The sequence below is a fragment of the Protopterus annectens genome, chromosome 17.part0, assembly GCF_019279795.1.
Source record: "Protopterus annectens isolate FY-2018-M chromosome 17.part0, PAN1.0, whole genome shotgun sequence".
Classification (NCBI taxonomy): domain Eukaryota; kingdom Metazoa; phylum Chordata; order Ceratodontiformes; family Protopteridae; genus Protopterus; species Protopterus annectens.
In genome coordinates this window covers 23057322-23074221 of record NC_056751.1, presented here as the reverse complement: position 1 = coordinate 23074221, position 16900 = coordinate 23057322, and the positions used below count along the sequence as shown (strand labels likewise).

The 16900-nt window shown below is 45.3% G+C and overlaps 1 protein-coding gene across 1 annotated transcript in view; it reads right to left on the bottom strand.

The window, feature by feature from the left end:
- The window catches only part of GPAT3 (glycerol-3-phosphate acyltransferase 3), a 1164625-nt gene that overhangs the window by 263397 nt on the left and 884328 nt on the right, over window positions 1–16900 (bottom strand). The window lies entirely within an intron of this gene.

Genomic DNA, 16900 nt, shown 5'->3' with positions numbered 1-16900 from the left:
GTAATGAGTAACAAAGAGTGAAGAGTAGACCAAGGTGGCCACCACACAAATCTCATCTAAAGAATGAAGGGCCAAATAGGCAGCTGACGTAGCAACAGATCTAGTGGAATGAGCTCTGACAGCTCCTAGTAAGGACAAACCCTTAGAAAAATACACAGTAGAAATACATTTGGAAATCCAGTGATGTAGTAATCTTATCCCCGACCCTGTCTGCTAACAGAAAAGGCCACAAACAGCTAGTCAAATTTGCGAAAGCATTTTGTCCTGTCTAAATAGAATCGTAGTTGTCTATGCACATCAAGTGTGTGCAGAAATATTCCCCTTTACTGGAGTAGTTGGGAAAGAAAGCTGGCAACTGAATGGATTGATTCAAATTTGCCTCAGTGGCTACGTAGTCTGGACAGCCACTCTCTCTATGAAAAACCATGTATAGAGGCTTAATAAACAGAGCCTGCAATTCAGAAACTCATCTTGCTGATGTTATAGCCACCAAAAATCTGGTCTTCCATGATAGAAACTTCATATCACAAGCTGCAGCAAGCTCGAATAGACTATGTGTAAGAACTTACAGCACAAAGGAAAGGTCCCAAGGAAAATAAAGATCTTTGATAGGAAGCCAAAGCAGGAAAACACCTTTCAAAAAGGCCTTACAAAGGTGAGAAAGAAAAGGTAGGTTCCTCACAAGCATGGAAATTAGAAATAGCTGCCAATTACAGCTTAATAGTGGAGAAACTAGCTCCATCCTGAAAGAGAAAAGACAAGAATAATAACACATCTGGGATGAGAGCCGAAAAGGGGATCCAAGTTCCATAGCTTGGCTGAGATAGAGAAACTTTTCCATTTACTACCATAGACCTTTCTGGTGGAAGCCCTCTGGGAGGCTAGAATAATGTCTCTGATGGGTTAGGCAAGCCTGGGTTGGTTTATAATTATGGGAATTGGACAAACCATGTGGTCAGATGAAGGATCTGAAGGCTTGGAGTTGGAAGGTGAGAGGGATGAGAAATCAGATCCAAACAGGGATCCAGTACCCAAGGGGGGATCGGGGTGAAGTTCCGGCTGCATTTGTGATTGTGAGGGGAAGGAAATAGGGTGTAGCTCAGATGACTCCAGCAAAGGAAGATCCTCTCGCCACTGAGAGATTCAGAGACCACTCATGAGGACTCAAGATAGCCCTGCTGAGCCTGTCTCCTAGCATGTTAGACTCCCCAGGAATGTGGATTGCAAGAAGAAAGCGCCCGGAGGACATCGCCCATTCCTATACTCTCATGGCCTCATGACAAAGCAGATAAAAACATGTGGCCCCTTGTTTATTGATGTACCACACAACCTTCATGTTGTCTGTGTGCACTGCAATGGTACCCAGACGAAGGCAGTCTTAAAAGCCATGCAACATGAGAAAAACTGCTCTCATCTCCAGTACATTTATATGCAGTTTGGTCTCTGCAGGTAACTATGCACCCTGGACCATCTTTCCCTGGCAGTCCCCCCCCCACACACACACACCCCAACAGGGAAGCATCAGTGGTCACCATGGCACTGGGGGGAGGAAGAGAAAAGGGTCTGCCCACGAGGAGATTGTGAAACTGAATCCACCAAAGGAGATGATGCCTGCACACCAGAGTGAGGCGGATGGAAGCTGTCATTGGATGAGACAGAGAAGACCACTGGACTGCTAGAGTCTACTGTAGAACTCATGTAAAACCTGGCTAATGGCACCAGATAACATTGTCGCTGCCATAGACCTTAAGGACCTGAGAATGAAGCAGACCTGAGGAGAAGACAGATCTAGGAGACAGTCAACATGAGATCTGATTAGTTGTACAAGCCTGAGAGGTAACACTGTAATCTCTGACATACAGTCCACCTGGATACTGATAAACTCCAAATTTTGGGATGGAATCAGATTTCACTTTGGTAGATTCACATTAATTCCTAAGTGGTTAAACAGACTAAGGACATACTGACTTGGCTGTGATCAGTTGATGCTTGGTGGGAGCTATGAGAAGCCAGTCGTCAAGGTAAGAAAATGCGTGGAATCCCTGCAGTCTCAGGTGAGCTGCCACCACTGCCATGTACTTGGTCAACACCTGGGGGGTAGTACTGAAATAGTAATGACTGGCCCCTATGTGAAAGCAGAGAGGTCTCCTGGAGCACCTGTCTATTTTTTTGTGATAGTATGCACCCTGGAGATCTGGAGAGCACATCCAGTCTTTTTGTGCAGAAGCGGCACGGTGAACTGAAGAGTGACCATCCGGAACTTGGATTTCTTGGAGAGATTAAACTTGTTTAGGTCCAGAATTGGACGTAGGTCTCCTGTCTTCTTCAGCATCAAAAAGAAGTGAGAGCAAGTTCCGGATTCTCGTTGTCTGGGGGGGGGCTCTTGGATGGAGGTCTTCTGAAGAAGCCTGAACACTTCAAGCTGAGTTAACTCCATCTGATAGGGTAGCGCATTGGCGAGATGTTTCCTCATGGGGGGGCGGGAAAAGGGAATTAAATATCCCCTGGAAATTCTGTTTAGCACCCAGCAATCTCCTGTAATACTTGCCCAGGCCAAAGAGTGCAGTGGGAAATGACCCTCAACTGCCTCCAGGACAGTTAGGCAGCACATCAGGAGGGCTGGAAGAGCTTCTCAGATTAGGGTTCCCTGGAGCCATGATTCTGCGGACCCCCTCTGCCTCTGTGGCAGCATCTGCCATTGAACCCTCTTCCCTGATCTCTAGAAGAGGGTTTGTACTGAGTGTCTTGAAAGAAAGACAACAACTTCCATAACCATAACTTCCTAGTCCCTCGTTGTGTCTTAGAAAAGGGCTGCTGATGGGTAGAAAACTTGATTCTCACAGCCAACAGGTCTTCCCTTCCTGCTCGCTGTGGGTAAGCATCTGATTGACGGACCAAAGAGAACTGAACCATCAAAGGGGGCATTGGTGAGGAAAACTTTAAAGGACTCTGCAAACCTGCATAGGCACAGCCAGGCAGAATGCAGAATAGGGATGCCTGTGCCAGCTGCATGAGAGATGCCTTCCACAGCACTGGAAATCAGCCTCGAGGAATTAGCTAGGGATGCAAGATTGTACAGCTTGGGGGATACTTTGCACCCTGGGCTATTTCATTCCCTTTTCCCAACCCTCCCTAATCAGGTAAATACCAATATGGACATGCTACACTTAAAGAAATCTCAATCCCTCAGAGCCACATGCTCCAGGGATTTAAACCTTGTTATCACAATGAACAAAACATACTGGAGGGACAGGTTCCTGACTCAGAGACTCCCCAGACTCTGGAATAGATTGCCCATACATGTTAAGCACAGCACCTCTTTGGCCCTCTTCAAAAGGAACCTTGATGATTGGATGGGAGATAGGAAATTCATCCCAGGGATCACGTCAGTCGCCCTGCTAGACAAGGGTCCAGGGAAGTAAATATTGTGGGAAGAAATAGCCAGGGAATTGTTATGGCTAGACTTGTAAAGGGCCGATAGCCTAGTACCAACCTATGAACCTTGGCAGGCAACAACTCTGAAAGGGAAGTGATGAGTTCCTTGACCAAACCCCACTGGAGGCAGGTGAAGTGTGCCAAGTAATTAAGTACCTGCAGATTAAAGGTAGCCGAGGAGAAAACCCACTTTCCATGTCTGTCGATCACCCGTGATTCTTGGTTGGGGGAAAGAACAGACGTAGTCTGTTTTGCCATCTTCTTTTTAGTGGCGGTAGCTACCACTATAGCATCAACTGGCACCCCTTTGGACCAGAAAGTACAGTTGTGTACACTTACCATAAATGTAAATGTTCGAGTGTATTCACTGTTACAGTCATCACGTTTGGGTTATCCCTGCCAGGGCAGCCCTCGGCCGGCCCGAATACCAGAGGCTTAGTATTTCTGCATTGGTTGCTGTCACTCCAGGATGGACGTCAGATCGTCAGTAGTATAAAGTAAGGCAGCCAATGCCATTACATTAGTTTTTCTTGCCCTAACCTGTCAGGAGCCCCCAAGTGGGAGCCAGGTTCTGGTGGAAGAACCCCACCAATAGAAAGTAAATACCATTACGTCCCTTGTAAGGAAAGAAAAGAAAGAAGAGGGAGGGGGGTGGAGGGAGGGAAACCAGGACTGCAACAGTGAATAGACTTGAACATCTATATTTATCGTAAGTGTACACAACTGTACTATGTTCTTAGTGTTTCACTGTTGCAGTCATCGCATTTGGGTTGATTCCTAAAGCTGAGGAATAGGGTGGAGGCAGTCAAGGATACTAGGGGTCGGCTAGGATGCCTTGCAAGACTGCAGAGGCAAAGCCTGCCCTAGATTTGGAGAAGATGGGCATGTGATAATGTTGGTGAAGGTGTGAACAGATGTCCAGGTGTCAGCCTCCAGGATGTCCCTGGTGGGGACTCCTCTAAAGAAAGCTGCAGAGGTGGAGGCTGCTCTGGTGGAGTGAGTCCTGACCCCCTTGGGGGAGGCTTTCCATGTTGTTTGTAGCAGAAATGGATGCACTGTGATATCCATTTGGCGATGGTTTGTTTGGAGATGGCTTTGCCCTCTGCCCCTGCAGCAAGACTTTCTGAAGGATTTAGTCCTGTCTAGATAGAATCTGAGCTGTCTGTGCACATGCGCATTCTAGAGAGTGCAGTATCCTTGTTCTGTGTGTTAGGGAAAAGGTGGGTAAATGAATGGATTGGTTGAGAGCCACACTGGACACCACTTTGGGCATGAATGATGGTTAGTCCTGAGGGAAACCCTGTCAGCATGGAAGATGTTGAAGGGTTCCACAGCCATGAGTGCTTGCAGCTCGGACACCCTTCTGGCTGAAGTGATGGCCAGAAGGAAAGCAGTCTTCCAGGAGAGAAAGTTTAGTTCTGCAGATGAGGCAGGTTCGAAGGGAGGGGTGTTGAGCTTTTCCAACACAAAGTTAAGGTCCCAAGCTGGGGTGGGGCTCTTCTGGGTGGCCTCAAGTTGCTAGCCCCTCTTAGGAATTGTTTGATCAGAGGGTGTGAGAAAAGGGGCTGCTCAGTGGGAAAATGAGCAGAGATAGCAGAGACATGAATGTTAATAGAGGAAAATGAGAGTCCACTGTGTAGCAGGTCAGCTAAGTAGTCCAGGATGAGAGGGAGGGAGGGATATGCCGTATTGGCTACCTTAGCCTGAATCCAGGTGCAGAACCTTTTCCATTTGTCAGCATAAAACTTCCTAGTGCTAGGGTGTCTGGCCTCATGTATAACATCTACAACCTGTTTGCTGAGGTTGGCAGATTGATTGATGGTTAGGGAGTAAGCCAAGTTGCCAAATTGAGTGTCTGCAATTGGGGATATATGAATTCCCCTTCCCTCTGGGTCAGGAGGTTTGGAATCTGAGGGAGATGCCAATGAGGTAGAGGGGACAGGCTGCACAGCAAGGGGTACCAGTGCTGGCAAGGCCAATCTGGAGCTATAAGAATTGCCCTTGTTTTTTCCTCCTTTATTTTGAGCAGTACCCTGGGGATGAGAGGTAGTGGAGGAAAGGCATAGATTGACCCAGTGGAAGGATAGGGCATCCACTTTCCAAGCCATGCAGTGATGATCCCTGGTGCAGAACTTGCTGAGCTGATGGTTGGTGTGGGAGGCAAAGAGGTCAGCCTTCGGGGTGCCCCATTTCTGAGTTATTAGGGCGAAGGTTCTACTGTTGAGCTGCCACTCATGTGGGTCCAGAAGATTTCTGCTTAAGTGGTCCATCAGAGAGTTGAAAGAACCCGATAGGAATTGTGCTAACAGGTGGAGTTGCATGGCAGAGGCTGTGTGTCAAAGGGTCATGGCCAGCCTGCACAGAGGGTAGGACTGTGTCCCTCCCTGCTTGTTGATATACCACATCACAGTTGTGTCTATTTTGATCAGGAGAGCCCCTGGGAAGAGAAGGGGCTTGAAAGCTATCAAGACGTGCTGGACAGCTATCATCTCTTTTTGGCCGATGTGCAGATGGATTTGCTGTAGGCTCCTTTGGCCCTGTATGCACCTGCCGTCCAGGTGTGTACCTCAGGCAAAATCTGATGCATCTGTGATGAGGGTCTGGGTGGTGAGAAAGGTAGTCCTTTGTTGAGGGAGCTTGCTGCTGCCCACCAAAGGAAATCTTTTCCGAGGCAAGGTATTATAGGTATAAGAGTTCTCCAGGTCTTGAGAGTGTTGACACCAAAGGCTTTTTAGTTACCATTGAAGTTTCCACATATGCAGTCTGGCATATGGTAGTGGTAGAATGCAAGATGAGCTTGCAGGATTTTCCTTGTAGATAGATGAGGTCTGGTGGCTAGATGAGAAAAGTAGGCTGTCAGAAAGGTTTGCTTTTCTGGAGTAAGGAATGCCATCTGGGATGCTGTGTCCAGGCTTGCTCCCAGGAATATAATCCTTTGGGTGGGTACCTGTTTGGATTTCTTTTTGTTGATTGTGTACCCTAGTGAGGTTAGTAGGGACTTCACAAAGGCCAGGTGCTTGAGCAGCTTTTCCTGGCTGCCTGTCTGAATTAGGCAGTCGTCTAAGTATGGGTAAATCTGGATATTCGTTTGTCTGCAAAAGGCAATGGCCGGAGCCAGACATTTTGTGAAAACTCTGGGAGCAGTACATAAGCCAAAAGAAAGCACAGAGAACTGAAAATGCTGAGATTCTACCCTGAAACAGAGAGATTTCCTGCAAGATTCCCTGATAGGGATGTGGAAGTAGGCCTCCTTTAGGTCTAGAGTGGCTAGACAAGCATCCTTGGAGAGCATGGGTAGCAGCTGCTGCTGTAGGGTGAGGATTTTGAATTTTGGGATCACCAGGAAGTTTAGAATGGATAGAGCGAAGATGGGGCGCCAGGTGCCCTCTTTCTTGGGTGCCAGAAATAGTCTGGAGTAGAAGCCTTGGCCTTTCTGTTCTGTAGGAACGCGCTCTACTGCCCTCATGGAGAACAGGGGGAAAGGACTTGCTTTTGCGCCTCTGCCCTCTGGTTTGGAGGAAGATCTGGGAACCTTTTTGGAGTTGGAAGGGTGTGGAAAGAAACTTTGTATCCCTGGGACACTGTTGAGAACCCAGCAGTTGTTGATAATGGTGGCCCAGGTGTTTGCATGAAAGGAAAATTTTCCTCCTAGGGATAAGTGGAAGTGGGCAGAGGGATGGTGTGGGAGAGGAGAGTCCTTGCGAGTTCTTACCATAGGGATTGGTTTAGAACTCCCTGGTTTTGAAGTGGAGGTAATCCACTGCTTAGATCTCTGCATTTCCTGTGGCTGTTGTCTGTGGGGTGTGGTTACCCAAGTCTAGGCTGAACTGATCTCGGGGGAGCAGGAAAGGACTAGTGCTTGGAGGGACAATGTCTGCTGAACCTGGGTTGCTGGTCCTGTAAGAAATCCTTAACTGCCTGCACAGTGTAACCTGCTTTTTCTTCCATCTTTTTAAGACCTCTTCTGCCTTAGTGCCAAATAAGTTGTCTTTGTGCAAGGAGGCATCCAACAATTTAGATTTAACATGGTCTAGCAAGGGCTGTTCCCTAAGCCATGCATGCCTTCTAAGGACAGAACCGATGACTGCTGCCCTGCAAGAAACTTCTAGGGCACCAAAACCACAGTGCAAGGTGTGCTTAGTTTCTCGACTTGCAGAATGCATTAACTCTTGTAACTCTTTAGATTCTGCACAAGCAGGAAAGGAAGACATTTTTGTTTGAGGAGTTCCAGGGTATGTTGCTGAAAGTTTAGCATATAGAACTGACAATTTAGTGCTCTGATAGCAAGAGTAGCTGAGGTGTATACTTTTTTACCCCATCTGGATAGTGCTTGGGAATCCCTATCTGAGGGGGTGGAATTCTTAGCAGAGGTTGCTTTCATTCCTTTGGGCCCTTGTGGAATTACCTCACGGTCAGCAGTAGGATTTTTAAAAAGAAATTTGTGCGAGTCAGGGACTCTAATACCAGTCTGGTTTTCTGGGTGCAGGAGGGAGGGTGTCAGGAGTCAAGCTGGATTCCAGGAAAACATCCTCCACAACATCCAGGACTGGGGGATGGCCAGGATTCTGTGCTGTGGAAGATCTAAGAATTCCCTGAGTCTCTTTTTAGACTGAGGGTAGTCCTGACTTTCCTAATGGAAATGCTCCCTTAAGATGTGAAGGGTTTCCCCAAAGGAAAAATCCTCTGGGGGAGTGGCTGAAGGAATGGAATCTTCTGCATCAGAATCCTCATAAGCAGAGAGGGGTTGCATGTCTTCATACTCAGATGCATGAGAGTCATCGGATTCCTGTTCAGACAAAACTACTGGGGACAAATCTATTTTTCTTTTGGAAGGGGTAGCTTGGCTTCCTCTGATCAGCATGATAAGGTCTTCTGCCATTTTAAGCATTTCAGACTGAGGCAATGAAGCAGGTGCCTGAGATTGGGTCGTCTGTTTCTTAGGTGTAATGTGTAACCTGGGCTTAAGAAACTCAGTAGTCTTTGAAAGAACGGTGGTCGTGAAAGAAGTCTGTTTGTGTCAAGAATCTATAGTGCAAAGGACTTTCTCGGAAGCCGGTGCCTACTCAGTGGCTCCGGACTCATCCAAGGTAGAGAAGAATGCAGGATCCTTAGTCGAAGAAGAGTTTTGTAGCATACTGGACTCTGAAAGGGTCTCGGTAGTGGCCTGCAAATCCATAGAAGTGGGCCATCAGGGGTTGTGAAAGCACCTCACTGAGGACCGGAGAACTGATGACTAGATTAACGGAAGCATCGTCAGTAGATTTGGACCTGTGCAGTCTGTCTCTGTCTTTATCTTTATGTTTTTTTCAGAAGATCGGCTGTCGGATGGCTTACCGAAGCCATACAGGAATTCAAGGACTGTAAGTGAAAATATTTAGCTACATTAAGGGCCTGACGATGTATAGTTCTGGCGTTGAACAAAGCACAGAAGCGACAGCAGAGGTCGTTGTGGTCTGGGCCTAAACAAGTGACGCAGCAAGAATGAAAGTCTCGGTGCAGTATTAGCTTTCCACAGGCGAAACAGTTAACTTTTCTGACATCGGTTAGTGCAAGAACAAATTATCCCCAACAGGGTACTTAGCTTTAGAAGACTTCAGCTTCAATTCGGAAGACGAAACTCAGGTAGCAGCTGACCGGCACTCGTGCGAACTGCTTCTGCTTCAGGCTCCATGGCAAGAAAGACTGATGTAATGGCGCCAGCTGCCTTAATTTATACTACTGATGACCTGACGTCAGTCCTGGAGTGACAGCAACCGACGCAGAAATACTAAGCTTCTGGTATTTGGGCCGGCCGAGGGCTACCATGGCAGGGATTACCCAAATGTGATGATTGCAACAGTGAAATATGAAGAACGTCTGTCTGTGGGAGGGCTAAAAAAACCTGATTGCTCATTTTGGCACTGGCTCCACAGTATCTGGCTCCTATGCCCTGCTAGTGATAAGATATACCAGTTTGTCCACGGGGTGGAGGAACTAGGTGGTAAATGTCCCATCCTGAACACCTACAAGAATACGGACTCCTCAGAGAATGTGGGTTGGGAAGATCATCTGCCTTCAACTTGAGGATCTCTAGGATGTCCCCGAAGGAGACATCTTCGGGTGGATATCTAGGGGACCCACCCCCTTCATCGAGGTCCATATCCTTGGTGAGAGACTCCATAGGGGAGTCTAGGTGCCTCCTCTTGCATGATCTCTTCCAAGGTACCTCCTACATTGGGGGCTCAGAGGAGGACTCAAAGCTGGTTCAACAGGGTTTACCAGAAGCAGGATGAGGAAGGTCCGCTCTCGGGGAGCTGGGAACGACTCCAGATAGCAGGGGAGGCAGCTCTAGTAGACATGAAGGTTCTCTCTACTACCCGGACGGCCAGAGGACTGGACGATGCCCTCTCCCCATTCCCAGTGGGCAAAACCACCTGAGAAGAGGGAGTAGTTTATACCACCACCTCAAAACCCATGGATAATACCGGCCCTGAGCTGTTGAGAGCTGAAGCATGAAGGGGCAGAGACCAGTCTAAAAAGACTGGACTGGAACCCTCACCCAAGAACTCTGAAGTGACTGGTTGGGCCCAGGACCCCATCTGCTCTGAGGGAGGAAGAGCAGAACTGGTCAGGTACTCGGAAGGGATAGAGACAAAGTGAGCTCTAGGTATCTTCATCACTGCCTCAGGGCCTGAATTCCAATACCACCTGGGTCGGATGAGGAGTTGAAAGCATAGGAGCAGGAACTCCTAGCTGGATGGGCAGGGGATGCAAGAAGCCCCAATTCAATTTCAGCCTTAAGGCAGGACCTCATCATCCTGTCCATGTCGGAGGGAAGCAAGCTTCTGGAAGACCTAGAAGAGGCAGAAGATCTAGCTGGAGATGCAAGCCTGGACCCCAAGGACCTTCTCTGCCTCTCAGAAGATCGACGTCTGTGCATGGGAGCTGCAAAGGACTGCCCAATGTCAGAACCCGAAGGAAAGTCCCCAATTACGACAGTGGGATCCTAACACAGATACCAGATCCACCTGGATCCGAGGACAACTGAGGATCCGAGTGTTTAGAATCTGAATGCTTCGGATCCAAGGAGGTTGGATTCATAGTAGGTCCAGTCTTGGCCGGATCCATAGGTCTCAATCCAGAGGCCTTGGATCCAGGAGTAGACTCCAGGGACTTTGGACCCGAAGACCTCAAAGCGGAGGTCTTGGATCTGAGAGGGTAGATTCACGGGACCTAGGATCCGAGGTAGTCTGATCTGACAGAGCAGAGGTTAGAGTTGGACCCGAGAAGCTAGGATCCGACAGCCAAGGTTTCTTCGAGGAATAGGTCCCCGAGACAGAAGGACCGTTCCTCTTGTCAAAGACCCAGCTTGGCTGGAGAATGGGCCAACGGACCACCCTGAACTAAGCCCTTCAACAATAACTTATTTCAGCGTTCGACAAAGGCCCTGCAAATGAACACAGCACAAATGTCGTATTCAACCTCGAGGTGGTCGGCAAACAATAGAGGCACTCCTCATCTGAGTCAGACATGGGCATCTTATGACAGCACAAGGAGCACCTTTTAAAACTTGCTGGCTTGCCTGATATAATGAAAAAACAAACCGCGAGCCAAATCCAAACACACAGACCAAAACCGATTATGAGGTAGCCAAGCCAAAGTCCAAAAAGCAGAAGAAACAATCAAAACACCACACTACAACACTAGTAGGAAAAGGTAACAAAAGCCTTGACTAGAGAGAACTTTTTTTTTCAAACACGGAAAAATGGAACCAAAAGGCTTAAAGGAAAGTATAAGAACAACTAAACGGGAGGGGAGGATACAGACACAAGACTAAGGATAGACTCTAACAGATACAAAAATTGAAATTCTACAGAAGAAAAATGCAAGAAGGTATAAAATTTAGCACTTATCCCCAAAACAGACTCAAGCCAAGGGAATCATTTCTAAAGCAGTGAGCGGCAAATGAGATCTGGAGGGGTTAGAGGGCAGCAAGGGACTATGGGAGTGGGAGGAGCCCGAGCCTAGGATCTGTCTGATAAGTTGCCATCTTTGATCCGATGTCAGATCTTACCACCCAGAAGTGAGGAATAGTGCAATGGACAACATCAGATCAGTGGATTTTATCTCTGCTTCTTCACAGTGTTGTTTTTTTTATTTTTTTTATTTTATGGTTTTACAACCATACTACCTCCTTTGGATTTGTTTTGCATTTGCATGCATATATATTTTGTTTTCAACTGTCTCGTCAAGATTCATAACTAGGGAAAACTGGGGAATTTATACCAATTTCAGCGGATTCCAAACCTGTTGGCAGTCAGCTCAAAGTGTTTGTGGAAAATTGGAAATGGGTCCAAATAAATATACAGTTAATCAGTTGTCCCCTGGCATAACAGGGTTGCCAGTTTTGTCAGGATCAAGTCTTTCTGCTGGCAAGACTGCAACTTTACTAACATAGGTCTTGGCTGCAAGGCAAGGTTTGGAGTATACACGCAATGTGCCCTTTCAGTTTTAAAAAAATCCTGATGTGAAACACTAGTTCAGTTGCTTATGTGTGCTTTCATGAAATGAATAAGGTTCAGAGTGGTGTACTAGGGGGTCATAACTAAAGTGAGCAGTACTTAATAGTCTGACTTTATTAGTCTGTTTTCATAAAACCTTATGCTTAAGACAGTAGAACTTATCCTGTAGGGATGACTGAAGGGATTTATATGTGGAGCCCTCTTTAAGAAAGAGGAAGCCATCAGCATACAACATAGTTCAGAGAACAGGCAGAGGAGATGGGAGGGGATGCTACTCAAACATTTATTAGGTTCTTAAGGCTACTGATCTAGGAAACTATGAAGCCTAGCAATATGATCCCACATTAAAATTACCAGGATGTGGATTAACACCATACACTACGAAATTAAACACTCATACCTAGTTTCAACCTTTCCATAAAAACTTAAGGGCTCAGTTCAGTCATCCAGATTGTACTTGAAAAGGTTCAGGGGGCTACTATACTTTAAATTCAAAGGCTGCGTATTCTACCAAAGAGATATTCTCTGTAGTAGCTATCTAACAGATCAACAGATACCATTTATATTACAGTAGAAATTTATCTCTCTTGAGCAAGTGTTTATAGTACTAATTCTGTAGATGTGTAGGAGGTTGCACAGGACCAGACTGTTTTAATATCTACAGGCAAGGCATATGGGCAGATAGGAAATGGAAAACAGTGAAGTGCTTTAAGGCAGTCGGTGTAATTCAAGAAGGATGCACCCTTGATTGCTTTAGTAAGGAAATGCTGAGATCTCTAAAGCAGGGTCATAAACCTAGATTGGTACTTACCAAAGTGGGCATTATACTCAATTTAATGGCCTGATAAGGAAGGCATAAAGGGGGATAATGACTTCCTCAGTTGCAGAATACATACCCTTGGTGATCAGTCTGGCTATATAATAGGATTTTCTAACAACAGGGGTCACATGGTGGTCAAAGTACAGTTTACTGTTAATGAAAGTGCACAACTCTCCAATAACCAAGTTAATCTTTAAAGGGATGTCACCTGTGTGATAACAGAAGAGTTGCCCAGATTTGCCAGAAGACACAATGCTGCATTTCTTGGCATTTAATTTGAGGCTGTGGAGCCAGTTCTTAGTGCATGTCAAGCCCTCTTGGAGAATCTGGAGGTTAACAAGAGCATTTATGACAGTTCTGACTTTGAAATCATAGCAAATTTCATCAGCCACAAGTCTTTGGTGTCAGCCTTAACATCTGAGAAGTAGATTCCAAAGAAAAGTGGTCTTGGAAATGATCACTAGGTGATACCACTTTACAACTGCTCCTTTAGGATGAAAGCATGCCTCCAACACTAATAAGCTGGGCTCTATGAACCACTCTGCTATCCAGTGGAAACATAGCAGTTGCATTTAATTGGATTAGCTTACCAATGATGCTAGACTGTAGAATGGTATCAAAGGATTTGGCCAAGTCCAGGAATGCAGTATGAACCAATTTACCAGAGTCTAAATCCCAGTGACCTGTTCTAAAAGTCCACCAAATATAAGAGGCAGGATCTGCCTTAACCCAAACTGATTTATGTCCAGGGCTGTCCTTATTAAGTTCCATAATGATGCACTCCACTGTCTTACAGCTAAGGTTAGTGAGACTTATGGGTCTTTAGCAGCTCACATCACTAATTAAATCCCCCTTTGTGGAGTGAGATTACTATAGCAGTCCTCCATATCTCCGACATGAATCCAGTGAAAAGGCTAAGCTTGACTAGATATAAAGAGTCTGACAATCAATGTTTGCACTAAGAAGAAGACAGTCTGGCACCTTTTTAGGGCACATGCAGCTAGTGTTCTTAGACTTGAAGAGAGCAGTTAGGACTTGCTCAGAAGCAATGGGGGGAGTAGGTACGTTAATGTGCTGTGGATAATTAAGGGGAGATAGGGGATTAAATTCTCAGCTGAACTGGTATGCTAACACACTGCCAATGTATTCAGGGGATGAGTATATGCTATTATTTTTGTACCAACTCAGAGGATTTCTGGATATTCAAGTTCCTGACGCAGCTAAAGAAGACTTTGTGGTTATCCTTGGAATGGGCTGACAATACTTAATTCATACTTGCTTTTGGAGGATATGGATTCTCAGTTCTTTTTTGATCTTTTTAGCTTCTGCTCTAACTGATGGGGAGTTAAGTTTGCTTTTATGGGTTAGGAATTTGTTCCTCTTGTACAGTTTCATTAATACTGGGGCTTCAACAAATGGGATTGTTCTCAAATTTGGGCCAGTATTTATGTCTTATGGGAACAGAGTCTTCAATCCAAGCTTGCAGATGGACACAGAATTTGACTATGACACTGACAGTGTGTGATTTGGGGTCATCAAGATGAGAAGAGGATTTGAATTGTACAAAGTCATCAGTTAGCTGCAGTAAATTTGCCTTAAAGAGGTTTCTAAAAATGGAGAGGATTCAAGGTTACTCAGGTCTTACAGTGTTATTGCACTGTGGTCAGACTTGACTGGTGATTTAATAACTATGGGTGCTGAGCACATAGGACCTACACTGGTGAGGCCCAGATCCAATATTTGAGTCCCTTCATTGAATTTGGACCAGTTGGTACAGAGAGTTTGCATTAATGAAGTCCAAGAATTTCTGTGCATTCTTATTTGTGGTGGTGTAGGTTCCCCACTTAATGGAGGAATAGCTTGTTATCACTCCACAGGACAGTGTTGTGTTCTATGGCGAGGGATGTCAATTTGCTAAGACATGCTTCAGGGTCTGCCAGTGTCATGGATGACAACCATATCGTACTGGGCTTTAGTTACTGTGAGAAGAGTGTGTAGGAATTCCAGGACGTTGTCCTGCATTATGAGATTATGAGTCTGGAAGTGAAGTGGTTTCTAAGAAACATTGATACACCCCCCCCCCCCAGCTACACCATCCACTTCAATATTGGGTCTGAAGAAAGGGTAAGCATTAAAGCCCTACACTGCTCAGGTGCTTTGACTGTTCTAAAACAATGTTTTAGTAACTATACATACATTTATATTTTTGAGGATTAAGGCTCCTAGCACCAAGCGGCACTGCCTTTATAAAGTTTTGATTTTGTTTGGTTATGCAGGCAATTTGAGGAGACTGACCTTCCTAAAAAAGGCACTATGGGGGATGGAAAAAAAAACACCTTTATGGAATTATCACCTGTGACACAGGCAGATTTATATACATATAAAAGTAATAAAACCATGTTTTCAAGTTTGCATTTACAAAATTATATATCTCATATACTGTGCTATACAATATAATCAAACCAACATTACATAAATTGTTCAATTCCTGCCTTATCTTACACCTCAATCCCCTCCAAAATATTTTTCTGCATGTATTACTCCCATAGCTTTGGGGAAGAAAAAGTCTTAGTTAATATACAGCATCCATGAGGAGAGTGATGCAGACTATCCCTAGCAAAGCAACCGGGGCTGTTAACTATCTCCTCCCAGGCTGGTATATAATGGACCCTCCTAGAACAGCACCAGTAGCTAAGCTAATCATTAAAGTTAATTATATTTTATTTGTGCAACCCGTCAACCACTGAAGGCGCAAAAGATATTCATATATTTTGCGCCTTTAGTAATTGTTGTGTTGGATTAGTTGTTCATACTGCTTTCGGAACTTTTCTTTTGGTTTATCTTTTATTTGCATCTAGACATTCTTGGTGATGATACAAATACTATGCCCATTTCAGGTGTACATCATGAGAACTGCATCATGTCCCTCCCTCTTCATAAGGTCCAAGGACATGCTTCTCAAGTCATTCACTCCCATGTGAGCAATGACTACGCCATATGTGCACCTGGGGTAAAGGGACTGAGGACCCTAGTGACACTGTACAGTGGACACCAGAGAGGCAGCTGACAATCTCTCTGTCATTACTCAGCCTGATGAGTGGAGCATCTGTACACCTAACTAGAGAGTCATCTATAACCAGGCTATTGTCAGGTAAACTAGTTTGGCAATCATGACCTTTTTTTATGGCTGCGTCTTCTGCAGTGTCAGAGCAAACCTTTATGTTAGCTTGTTGGTTAAGATTTGCTGATGATGGGCAGCATGCAGGAGCTAGATTTCAGAGTTTAGGCTGACAGCTACACTTAGGAGTTTACAAAATAAGAAAAAGGAATAAATGACAGAATGCCAAACAGAAAAGTGACAGGTGTGGATTCAGAGGATGCACAGCAGATGTAAATGAGACAGCTGGAAAACACTGTTTTTGAATCAGCTGACACAAGTAAAAGACAGCACTAGATTTGAAAGTTTGGTGAGCAAGAACAAATGCTCTTTTGAGATCAACAAAATACATCCCCAGTAAGCAAGGCTTTATCTACATCACTGCACGTATGGTCTGTCATCACGTACGCTGTATTAGTTTTTAAGGAGGGTCTGATGTTGCGCTGCGGGTTGCTAAGTTAGCCAAGGAAAGGAGTATAGCTATGGCCTATAATATTCTTGGAAGGGTACAGACCTTTAGGGACAGCAAGGATGGTGATGATTTTTCACTCTGAGGGAACAATTCCCCAGTATGAAGTTAAAGACAAAGAAAAGGGGGACTTGAATACATGTTGTTGCCATTTTAACAGATATAAAGGGTGTTTGGGGTACTGTGAAATGTTCAACTTACAGATATAAGTTTTTACACAGCTTCTTATGAAAGTTACTAGATGATGAAGGAAGGGTTAGGCCATGGCATATTGCAAGTACTGAAATGAGAGAGGATGTTGTGCTGGAGGAGAAAGGGTTGTGTAAGTTATAGGTACTAGTGCATGTGTCAGAAGTGAAATACAAGTGAAAGTCTTTCAGAGTTGGAGAAGCCATTTTGTTTCATCCAACAGATTTGTGACTTTAGAATCATCTGTATGAGCAAATATTTCTAGCTTTAAAATGATTTCAGGGCAAGTCTAACTTCCTTTTAGGAAACTGTAATTGTGCCAGCACACT